The following is a 13,247-nucleotide window of genomic DNA, read 5'->3' on the forward strand; positions in this document are numbered from 1 at the left end:
AGAGTAGTCAGTCAGTTGCAGTCAATGTCAGTCAGTCAGTGTCAGTCAGTCTGTCAGTGTCAGTCAATCAGTGTCAGTCAGTGTCAGTCAATCAGTGTCAATCAGTCAGTGTCAGTCAATCAGTGTCAGTCAGTCAGTGTCAGTCAATCAGTGTCAGTCAGTGTCAATCAGTGTAAGTCTGTGTCAGTCAGTCAGTGTCAGTCAGTCAGTGTCAGTCAGTCAGTGTTAGCTAGAGCAGCTCTGCTGACCTGGTTCTCTGGCTCTAAAGCAGCTCTGCTGACCTGGTTCTCTCTCTCTAAAGCAGCTCTGCTGACCTGGTTTCTCTGGCTCTACAGCAGGTCTGCTGACCTGGTTCTCTGGCTCTAGAGCAGCTCTGCTGACCTAGTTCTTATGCTACAGAGCAGCTCTGCTGATCTAGTTCTCTGGCTCTACAACAGCTCTGTAGACCTGGTTCTCTGGCTCTAAACCAGCTCCGTTGCTCTATGGCTCTGAAGCAGTTCTGCTGACATGCTTCTCTGGCTCTATAGAAGCTGTGCTGACCTGGTTTTCTCCCTCTAAAGCAGCTCTACTGACCTGGTTTCTCTGGCTCTGCAGCAGCTCTGCTGACCTGGTTCTCTGGCTCTAGAGCAGCTCTGTTGACCTGGTTCTTAGGCTCTAGAGCAGCTCTACTGACCTGGTTCTCTGGCTCTAAAGCAGCTCTGCTGACCTGGTTCTATGGCTCTAAAGCAGCTCTGCTGATTTGGTTCTCTGGCTCTAGAGTAGCTCTGCTGACCTGGTTCTCTGGCTCTAAAGCAGCTCTGCTAACCTGGTTCTCTGGCTCTAAAGCAGCTCTGCTGACCTGGTCCTCTCCCTCTAAAGCAGCTCTGCTGACCTGGTTTCTCTGGCTCTACAGCAGCTCTGCTGACCTGGTTCTCTGACTCTAGAGCAGCTCTGCTGACCTAGTTCTTAGGCTCTAGAGCAACTCTGCTGACCTGGTTCTCTGGCTCTACAGCAGCTCTGCTGACCTGGTTTTCTGCACTCACGACGCACGCACCCGACTTCGCGAAAATATATTTAAAAATAATATAAGTTTCTTATAGGTACAAATATATTATTTTGATGAATATCTTACATAATCTCTTGCCTTAATATGTATATTAAAGACACATACATATCATTTTGGAACATACATTTTTTTTGCGGGAGTCGCTCACCCAGCGCGCCCCAGCACGTATATGACGTCACGCGAGACCCGCAAGCGCGCAAACATCTCGTACCGTAATGCGCATGTGTCACGAATGCACGGGAGCAGGAGTCGCAGACTGGTCGCATACCAATCACGCATATCACGTGATATTAAATGTATATGATGTAACTGAAAAACACGCAGCCGTCGCACACCATATGCGGATCCTTCATGACTTTTCTAAAATGGCGGCTAGAATGCGCGCACCTACCGTGATGTGTACACTTTGAGTGCGCGACTGCAAAAAAAATTGGATTTTTTAAAAAAAGAAAATGATATAAATATATTAAAATAAAAAATGAAAACAAGAAAATTAATCAATATTTCAGTTTTAATTAAAAAATGTTTTTTTGCAATTTTCAGAAAAATATATAATGTTATTTAATGAATAAAATATTTATAAATAAACAGTTAAAAAACCTGTAGAAAATCAGTACAAAAAAAAAGATATAACTACTATCACACTTAAAAGTTAGCATCTAAAAAACCTTTGAAATTCACTGAAAAAAAACATAGGTTTCAGAGACGTTATAGTTAGAAATTAGCATTTAAAAAACCTTAGAAATTCACAGAAAAAACCATAGGTTTCAGGGGTGTTATAGTTAGCTGCCCATTTCACTCGTACAAAACCATAGAAATTCCTCCGTTATAGTTAGTTCTGCTAACTATAACTCACGCGCCCGCAATGCACTGCTGATGATGTGACATATAACACCCCTGAAACCTATGTTTTTTTCTGTGAATTTCTAAGGTTTTTTAAATGCTAATTTCTAACTATAACGTCTCTGAAACCTATGTTTTTTTTCAGTGAATATATATATATATATATATATATATATATATATATAGTAATCTTTATATGTGTTTTTGTCTGTGTGCACATTCATCGGTTCTTGTTCATTGGAATTCATTTTTATATGTGTGATATAATCATCTGGTATCCTGTTTTAGTAAGACATTTAACCTACTTCAATAAAGGTATTCAATTTGGTGCCATAATTAAGAGTTCTTTTACGTAGTGTTTTTATATTTCAAACGAACACCCTGAAAGGGGTCCATTTTGTGCAATTCGGTTGTACCTCGTTCTTAACAGCAAATCACTACATTTTGGTGCCAGAAGAGGGGTACAATGAGAGAATGTAACTTTACGGCTAGAGCGGTCGGCCTCAAAACTGGGGAACCTGGTTCAAGTCTTGGCAACGATGCTGAACATCCTGTAATTCTGGGCATATCACTTAATCTCCCCATGGCTAACAAAAAATGAATGTGTCCTTGTGTAACAAAATGGGTGCTCTTTTAAAGCTCTCTGATGCCCGATATCTTTGAGTCTAGTTCGCGCCATATAAAAAAAAGGGGAAAAGCTGTTTTTCAAAAAGACAGTGTTTTGAGTTGCAGATTCCCAGATGCCAACTGAGCTATTTGGGTGGAAAGATGCCTCTCATGCATGTTTATAAGACGAGGGGCAAGCACAGCCAATGTTTGCAGAAAGTTTACTTTGGTGAGGAAAAAGAGCGTACCACTTCAGGGAGAAATTTGGATTCTTTTCAGTGCTTTTCGTAGCATGTATGAAAAATGTGCGCAGTTGGAAAAAGAACATAATCAAATACAGTAACAGTTGGAGTTAAAAATAATTCTGATATATCAATGTGTGAAAACAAATCGTTAAAAGATAAGCTGGAAATGTACCCGACAGTGCAAAGGCAGGATGCCATGTGTGTGGCGCAGTGTATATTACCTGACTTCTCAGATAGCCAAAGTGAGTCACAAGCACTGTTCCCAATAAGGTGTGCGCATGCGCTCGCGCGCACCTCTTACCTGGAGCGTGCAGTGTGTGGAGCGCGCACACACACAGCACATCCAGCGAGAGCGTTCGTGCCGCTCCTTTTAACAAGCGAGGTAAAACAGGTGTTTCCTGGCAGAGCGGCGGAATAGACTGACGTCAATCGAAGGCGAGGGAGCGGCAGGAAAGTCTTGGGCACTTGGTATCTTCTTTTATATGTAGCGCCCAGCTGCGGTGCCGACTGTGTGCCTTTGTTTAAGTATTCATGTTAATTGCAGGGCAGTCAGGAGCTGCGATTAACATGAATACTTTAACAAAAGCACACAATCAGCCCACAGCCGTGCTTATGCAACAAAAGAAATTCAGCAAGTTTACAAACATGGCGTCTAAAGTTCACGCCGTTTATGTAGACTTGCTGAATTTCTCTTCTTAACAGAGCTGGGCTACGGGGTGATTGTCTGACTTTGTTAAAGTTTTTTTGTTAATTGCAGCTCCAGACGGGCGCTGGGATTAACCTGAAAACTTTAACAAAGGCACACAATCACCCTGCAGCTACGCTCTAGTAAGAAAAGAAATGCAGCAACTCTATAAACATGGCATGTAAAGCACACGCCATGTTTGTAGACTTGCTGTATTTCTCTTCTTAATACAGCTGGGCTGTGGGGTGATTGTGTGACTTTTTAAACTTTTCTGTGCTTGGCATACTGTGCCCCCGACTTGTATTTTCCTGTTTCTGTCATTGCATCCAGATATATGATACATCAAGTAACATGGTACCTACAACAAGTCGGACTATTGGCTTTGTCAGTGGTTGTTAGTTGCATAAGATAAATAAGAAGCAACTATGGCTTGTATATAATTTTGAAAAAGTTTCCACTTAAAGCCCTGGTGACACCATGACAATGTTGCTGCCCCTGAGTTTCAAAAAGAGAAGGGAAGCGAGTGTTAGTGAAGAGAATACTCCCGACAGATGGCTCAGTCATTTACACACTTGCAGTTGCCATTTGCTCAGACCTGCATCTTGGCAAGATTAAAAATCTTGGCAAGGCCTAACCAGCCTTCTACCCTTCTAGTTCGTTCAGGTGAGCACGGTTACATAGAGCAAGCGTTTAGAAATGACAAGATGGCAAAAAAGGTTCCTTCTGTCCTTTTTTCTTCCACTCCCCAGCTGTTCTCCCCAGCTCCTTCTCTTTTCTTCTTCCTCAAATCAGTCCCGCTCCACGTTTACCCACTTTCCCCTTCTCCCCCATCCTATTCTTGTCTCCATTTCCCTCTCACTGCTTTCTTTGCTTTTTCTCTTACCGGTTTTCCATTCTCCGTTCTCCCTCCCAGTTCTCCAAAGCCTCTGACTGCCTTTCTCTTGCCGTCCCTCTCTTACCAATTTCTCCATTACTTCATTATTGTCATGGCGTGTGTATCCAAATTGCAAATCTGCCTTAAGCCCCCTAACATGGGTTGTATGTGTGGAAATGCACTGTCTTTTCAGTTTTTTAACCAAAAGTTTGGAGTGATATTTGGCGCTGCGCACGAGCGCTGTCTGGTTCCTGGTGCACATAGCCATGGCTGCCGCACACAGAGGAAAAAAATTAGAGGGAACATTGGTCACAAGACAGGAATGTTGTTATAAAAAGCTGCAGGTTAATTCACAATGCCCACAGGATGTTTTAATGAATTCTCTGGAGGACTTTACTCTGAAAAATATTAATGGCATTTTGGACAGGCTGTAACAGAAATCAGAGAAGGCTTTGCTAACGTGGATTATGCATTTGGTTCATTTAGGAGTCTCTGAAGTGATGTTAAACTGCAGTTTTGTGCACTTAGCATTGGCTGCATTGTGCAGGGACAGTTTAGAAATTACAGAGAAGGTAATCAAATCAGCTGTCACAATGAATGGTAAATGGTTGCAGTCACAAGCCAGACTGGCCAGTAAATGACAAACCTTGGTTTACTTTGAGAGATGCTAATCAAAGTCTGAAGGCAGAGATGATGAAAAACGCTATTTGTAAACATGATTTTGATGGGGAAAACAGTTGCAATGTGGTTTTGAGTTGCCAAAAGAGGCTGTACAACATGCTTTTTATGTGTGATCAATACAGAAAGGAGACATTGAGTTACATGTGACAGTTCAGGGGCAGTTTGCTCATTGGAGTTTGTGGGGAAAAAAAGGAATGAAGAGGGTGCTCCTGGGCTTTTGGACTAAAACATTGTCAGATGCTGGGGAGTGGTTTACTCCCTCTGAAAAACAGTTGCTGGTGTTTCACTGTACTCTGAGAGGCACTGGGCAGATACAGTTGCTCTTGTGCTATTGCACTCTGATAGACAACGGGCAGATGACAATAAGACACAATGTGGTTTTGAGACTTGAAATTCCATTAATGCAATAGGTGATGAGTTCCCCTAAGTTACACAGAACAGGGCATGCACAAGAAGCAAACGTGATCAAATGGAAGTGGTACATTCAGGCAGAAACTGCAATGTTGCTTGAGCAGGCAGTGCAGGTCCCAGTGGAAAACACAGAGGTGTTGGATGTGTCTGAGATACAAGAATCACCTGTGAAGTGGGGTAAGGAGTTGTGGCAAGAGACCTGGGAAATGTTACCGCAAAGCACAGTCACTGTTTTGCATATAGATGCTCATTGCCCCATCAGCTCATTCGAACACCTGTGTAATTCCTTATCAGATTAAAAGGCTAAAATTCTGAAAGCTAAGTGGGCACCATCGGACTCAGACATTGTGGGAATGGCTAAGTGGGCGCACCAAAAATGTGGATACCTGGGAGAGAAGGCCACTAAGAGTTGTGCAGTGAATAGAGGTATGTATATCCCCTTAGATGTGATTAAAACTGTCATAATGCAGTGTCCCTTCGGTCAGCATACACAGCAGAGATCAGTCCCACAGGTAGTGAGGGGTCATCTAACAAGGGGAAAGTTGCCAGAACAGATATGGCAAATCAACCACATTGGGCCAATGCCCATGAGTCGAGGTTGTCAGTACGCCTGTACTGTAGTGGACACGTATTCTGGTTATCTGATTGCCTTTCCTTGTAAACATGCCACTCAACCGAATACGCTAAAGACTCTAGATTTACTTACTCTGTATATGGTGTTCCATTGTAAATTCAAAGTGACAATGCTTCTCATTTCAAAGGCAAATTGGTGCAAGACTATTGTGCGCAGCACATTATTGTGTGGATTTACCACATTCCTTATTACCCACAGGCAGCAGCCATCTTGGAGAGGTTGAATGAGTTGCTCAAAGCCCAGTTGAAGAAACTATCAGATGGGTCATTGAAGGGCTGAAGAGACAATTTAAATGAGGCTCCACAAGAACTAAATACAAGACCACTGACAAATGCGTATGTTTACACCAGCTTTACAGATTCAGCCTTACACGGCCAGGAACACTATCATGTATTGGGAGACATCTCCAGGAGCTCTATATTGAACCATGCCAGAGGCTGCAGGTCTTGATTTACATTCTCTACAGGTGCACAAACTTAAACCTAGAGACATTACCCTAACTGAGACCGGGATTTGAGATTCAAATTCAACCTGAGCATTTTGGATTGATTTCTCCTTGATCTGGGCTTGCTTTGAGGGCATCCAGGTTTTGGATGAGTAATAGACGCTGCTTACCAAGGAGAAATTAAAATAATATTGTTGAACAGAGACAGAGTTAGTGATACAGCCTGGTGATCGTGTTGCACACATTCTCATTATGCCAGTGTGGGGGTGGGGGGCTGTTAAGAAGGGGGCTGCCCCCGACCTTCTAACCATGCCTCGAACAAGAGGGTTTAGATCTACTAACATGAAACCAGGAGCCAAAGCCAAACCCAATTGGTCCCCCTCCGCCTGCAGATTTTATTACAACTGGACGAGACAATGTTCTTATCCCGATAAGATCAGGACAAGAGAAATGGGAATATGTATCTGCTGATAAATGTTACTTGTGAGAATGAGCATACTTGTTTGCTCACAGTTTTTTCTAGATCATGGCAGGGTGTGCCTCTGCTCTGCTTGCTGTGATTGGAGTGTTTTCGGGCGTGAGCGCCAGGGACTGGGAAGGTCCAGGGATATCGACAGCTGACCGGTCCATCCGCCCATATCGAGCATCGGCCTTACTCCAACAGCATTACAATGTATGGATATATCTTGCGCAAAATGTGTTGAACATATTGTACTTTTGCCTGCAGAATATCAAGAGCACCCTAGACGTCATCTCAACGTGCTTAGATGCCGTACCTACTCCTGCTAACATTTTCTGACAATTTTTTATACGACAAATGCTGATGGTGCAGTAGAGGAGAGTGACATCAGAACCCACTTCTCTTTGTATGAATATTGCAAATCTTGTCCTGAGTTCAATGGATTATGGAAAAACATGACATCCATCATTACTTACAATATCGCCTTTGGAGACATCTGTTACAATGTAACTTGTGGTTCAGTGAAAATAGGCAAATGCCAACAACTGAAACAGACAAAGACTACAAATATAACAACGGATCAACGGATATTATGTAAATCATGAAATTATAATACTTGTACAGCTGTAAATAATGATATGCTTTGCAACTATACGGTGATAGCTACTAATTATATTTGTCATGTCAAATTACCAAGGGGTAGCTTTCATCCTATGGGAGCACTTCCTTTACCTACGTATCTGCAAATCTAACAGGTGGACCATGTGCTTTGACCCAACTAGGCTTAATCATGTTACCTATGCATTTAGTTTTACACACTTCTTATGTTAGAAATGCAATTCAGTTGCCTGAGGACTGTGACTCTGAAATCACTCTATTATCTAAAAACTCAATATGTCAGCTTGGCTGCATTTATAGTATTTGTTCCTGGATTAGCTGTGTATAATTCTAGGGTCATAAACAAACTTTCCTGCTTGATTGTAAAGAAAGAATCATTGACTGCGTTAGCTGGATTGCTACTAGATGTACAGGGAACTCGTAGAGCTATCCTACAGAACAGAGCTGCTATAGATTACTTACTTTTGAAACATAATCACGGTTGTTCAGATTTTGAAGGCCTCTGCTGTTTGAATCTTTCTGACAATTATGCATCTATACAGGCACACCTTAAAAATTTGCATTGTTTAGTAAAAGGAGTGAAACAATATATAGATAAAGGGTGGTAGGATTGGTTATTTGGATGGTTCCCAGATTTGGGACAACTTTGTTATATACTGAATATTGTCTTTTTAATAATTTTCCTTTTGATATCATTTTGCTGTTGTATTCAATGTGTGTCTAATCTTAGTTCTTTATTTCGACTAAGAACTGTACCTTTTACACCTTTGGGGTATAGATGAAGTCAGTGATCAAGGTGTGGAGTGTAGTGCCATAGGCAGTGGTACACAAATGTGCATTATGTTGTACATTGGGGAAACAAAGTTTAGACTTTAACTTGATCTTACTCCATTTTGAATTCTGACTCCATCTGGCCTGGGTTCTGCACGCACAAGCAGGCTCCCAGGTTACTCACGGTTATTCAGGTTATTTGCATTCAAGATTGTTTTCCTCTTTGAGGGTGTTTTTTTAATAGTTTTTGAGATGTTTTCTACTTTCTCGAGCTTTACCAAGATAAGGGGATGGAACATATAGCGTGGGACGCACAAGGAGAATGCGTGAGGAATCCTTTGCCTTGGAATGGTTGCAGGAGCCTCACCAGCTCCAGTGAGTATCCTTGACATAGAGGGTGTCTTTTTGAAACTTCTCGTGCATTGAGAATATTATAAAAACTGGGGTTTATTGGCTCGTAGGCAGGATCTCTCCTGAGAGGTGGAAGCTTCTGCTCAGTGCTTCATTTCTCGGCTTGAAGAGTTTCTTGACCCTAGGACTGTCATTGGGACCTATAGTATTGGGAGGGCCAAGATGAAGATATTGCAGCCAGTGAGTTATTTTCTATGATCATTGGTATATATAGATAATGTTAAATGTACTAAATTAACAACATGACATGGGATCCTGTTGTAACAACAAAAAGGTGATGGACAATAATAGAGTGCTCCAGCACACTGTCACATACAACTTGGGAACATTAACATAACTGTATTCTCGATAATATACTGTACATGTATAATTAAGACATTGGTAAAAATGTGTCACTGTAAACAAGAAAGCATTCTTTTTGGAACATGACTTAATAAAATGTTTTTTAAAAATAAAAAAATAAAAAAACAGGATACCAGATGGCGAATGATTATAACGCACATATAAATATGAATGCCAATGAACAAGAAATAATGAATAAATTAATGTACACACAGACAAAAACACATATAAAGATAACTAAATATATATATATAGATATAGATATATCTATATTCAGTGAAAAAAACATAGGTTTCAGGCACGTTATAGTTAGAAATTAGCATTTATATAAAGCCTTAGAAATTCACTGAAAAAACCACAGGTTTCAGGGACGTTATAGTTTGTTGGACATTTCACTCTTACAAAACCAGAGAAATTCCCCTGTTCTAGTTAGTTCAGCTAACTATAACTCACGCCCCCACAATGCACTGCTGATGACGTCACATATTACATCATTCATGACATGGTCAGTGACATCACTGATGACATCTCAAATTACATCACTGATGACATCATCCAGTGACTGTGTTTTTCTTTAAAGTTTAAATATGTATTATATATATGCCAAGGTGTAGAATGAGTGGGTGTATAAGTGTCTGAATGGAGGATTTAGTAGGTGTGTGACTGACTGTTTAAGTGAGTGATTAAACGTGTCTTACTAAATGCATGGGTTAGTGACTAAACTGCGTGAATATCTGTATCAGTCTGTCTGTTGTTGTATAAGCTGTTGCATGGGTTGGTCAGTAGCTACATGTCTATATCGGTTATCAATTGGTTGCCTGAGTATTTGTATGGGTGCCTGGGTGTATGTGTGGGTGGTGGGAGGTATGTGAGTCTGTGCATAGATGTTTGAGTGGTTGATTCACTGTGTGTATGGGTTCAAGAATGCATGTGGAAACATCTGTATGGGTGGGTAACTGTGTTTATGGGTGTGTTGGTGAGTGAATGGATGTCTCAATGGTACATGTCCAAGTAACTACAGATGTAAAAGGCAGTGTATGTGAAGGTTGAAGTATATAAATGACTATACGTGAGAGTAGGTGATTGTGAGAGTGGCTGTATGGATGAGTGTGTACTTGTATCAGTGATTGTAGAATAGAGTAAGTGTGCATTTGGTTCTGTTTGATTAAGTGATGTGGTGTGTGTATAACTGTATAGGTCAGCAAATGGAAGTGTGATTGATTCTTTGCATGACTGACTAGGTGTGAGAGTAACTCTGGATGAGTGGTGGTGTGTGAGTGTCTGTATAGGTTTATGAGTGCATATGATAGTATTCTATTGATGAGTGACTGCATGTATGAGTGATTGTATGGGTGAATGAGTGGATATGTTTGGAGACCTAGGAATCAGTGAGTTCGTATGTAGTAACTGGTATTGGTGTCTCGATGGTTTAGAAAATGGTAGTCTATATTTTACAGTGGGTGTATCAAAGGTTATATTAGAGTGTGAGGAGGTGGATCAGATTTTCACGTGGATGAAGTCCTCAGTGATGTCATTTGAGATGTCATCAGTGATGTCATCATGTTGTGTTTCGATTTAGATGTCCGTACATAGGTTTTCCTAAATCATGTCCTTATATAGGCACAATTCGCATTGCCCTTATTTAGGCATAGAATCCCAGTCCTTATTTAGGCATTCGCCATGCTATCCAAATACAGGCATGGTCACCTACATCCGTACATCCCCACGTCACAACCAGTTCTTAGAAGCCAGACCCTTATGCCATTGGGACTTTCCCTAGCTAGGATTATTGATTTCTCCAAGAATTCATCTATTATGCATGAACTACTATTCCTTAGGGGTTCATTCATGACGTCTTCCTCTGCCCGACTTTACATCAATGCTAACATTCCTATGCACATTCCAGGTATAAATATACCTTCCCTTACCATGGCAAACCACGGCTCGGCTGCACAGCTTGATACGGCTCACCACAGCAAGTTCGGAAGAATTCGAGTCCCCGCCTGATGCACTGACCAGACGCTGTCATCCTTGCTCGCAGAGAATCCAGCTTCCATGGGTGTTAGAGTTTGAGACCCGGAAAGAGATTCCCACCTCTCTCATTCTAAGGTATGGAGCTGACTAGAAGCTAGAGGGACTCTTGGCATATGCAAAACTATAGCTTACCATACTATAGAATATGGCACCAACATCTTACCTTGTACTACACTTAGGTTAGGTACACTGGGCTAGAACTATTTAGAAGCATCAAACGAGTATCCACTTTTTAGCCTATGATATTTATGTATGTGTTGGAGGGAGGACCACCGGGGAGTCGGGGGGACCACTCCGGGGCACCTTCCTACCGCAAAGTTATAGCCGAGCGCCGCTGAGAAGCCTCCTAGGAGAGGTCCTTCTCCTGTGATCGTACTAGGCCCAGTAACACCACCACACAGGACTCCGTATCAGTTGCTTATCTCGGTACTTTATCAATGGTAGCACATTCAATATATTTACAGTGGGATCGAGTGATCCAGAAAGAGTCTCAATGTCTTTGTAGGGACAGGGTAGCGGGACAGTCTTAGTACCAGCCTGGTACGGGGAGGCTCTGCGCCAGACCTTGCCTGCTGGTCTCAAAGCAGCTCGGACGTGGAGAGCCGAGACGGTGTCTGCAGGGCTCGGGTGGTAGTTCCGCTTGAGTCGAGCCGCGACACAGTCAGCAGGGCTCCGGTGGTAGGTCCGCTTCGGTCGAGCCGCGACGAGGTCAGCTGGCCTCTGATGGTAAGTTCAACAAGGTCGGGCCGTGACAGCGTCAGCAGGGCCCCAAAGGTTCGTGAAGGTCTTTAAGCACGGTGGAGCCGCGACGTAGTCAGCAGGGCTCAGAGCGTGGTTCCAGGATGAGTCTTTCTCCGTAGGGTCAGCCTCGATCCGATCAGCAGGGCTCTTGACTCCGGGATACAACTGCTGTCTTGTTGCCGGGTCGCCCCAGATATAGGTCTGGAGCCCTTTGATGTCCGGACCCTTGCGCCCGGGGGGCGGAGAGGCCGGGTTGGGAGCGGCCAGACGCCCAGCAGGAGAGGCGCCAGGCCCCAGACAGCTGTGGGGCGATCGCACCTAGGTGTGGAAGGACGGTTGGGGGTCCCATCGATACTGCCCTCCGCCGGGAGTGGGGAAGTGTTCACGTGGTATCCCCCTGGCCAGGGGTTGGCGCCTCAATGTCGGGCCTCGCTGGGACCGAGGCCGGGTGGAGCGGGGTCACGTAGGCGGGTGCGTAGAGTCACGTACAATCCAAAATGGAGGAGCCCCGAGGTGCAGGGGACCTCGTGCGGCTTAGCGAGGGGGAACAGGACCACGCCACGAGGCTGGCTCCAACACGCGTCCCCCCCAGCTGAAGGCAGGGAGAGTCACCCATCTCCTTGGGGGTTCTCCTCGCCGAGGCGGAAGAATCTGGACAGGCCGTCGGCATTGGCGTGGTCGTTGCCGGGCCGGTGCTCCACGGTGAAGTCCATCCCTTGCAGCGAGATGGACCATCGCAACAGCTTGGGGCTCTCGCCCCGCATTTGCATTAGCCACCGCAGGGGCCGGTGGTCAGTTTGGACTCTGAAGTGGGTGCCGAAAAGGTAGGGCCGGAGCTTCTTGAGAGCCCATACCACAGCGAAGGCCTCCCGCTCGATGGTGCTCCACCTCTGTTCTCGTGGCAGCAGTCGGCGGCTGATGAAGGCCACAGGTCGGTCGAGGCCCTCGGTGTCCATCTGGGAGAGGACCGCCCCAACCCCGTACTCCGAGGCATCGGTCTGAACCACAAATTCCTTGCTGTAGTCAGGGGCCTGTAGCACAGGGGCAGCGCACATGGCTGCCTTGAGGGCTTCAAAAGCGGTCTGACAGCGGGGCGTCCAGTGCACCGCCTTGGGCTGCTTCTTGGAAGTGAGCTCCGTGAGGGGCCCCACAATACTGCCATAATCCTTGATAAATCGCCGGTAGTAGCCTGTGAGGCCTAAGAAGGCCCGGACAGCTGTTTGGGTTGCGGGGGGCTCCCACGCCTGGATGGCATCGACCTTCAACTGGAGGGGCGCCACCTGGCCACTCCCCACCTGATGGCCCAGATAGGTCACAGATCCTTGACCGATCTGGCACTTGCTGGCCTTAATCGTGAGCCCGGCCCCTTGGAGAGCGGCCAGGACTTCTCCGAGGTGTCCT

The sequence above is a fragment of the Triturus cristatus genome, chromosome 4_2 (genome assembly GCF_964204655.1).
Source record: "Triturus cristatus chromosome 4_2, aTriCri1.1, whole genome shotgun sequence".
In the NCBI taxonomy this organism is placed as follows: Eukaryota; Metazoa; Chordata; class Amphibia; order Caudata; family Salamandridae; genus Triturus; species Triturus cristatus.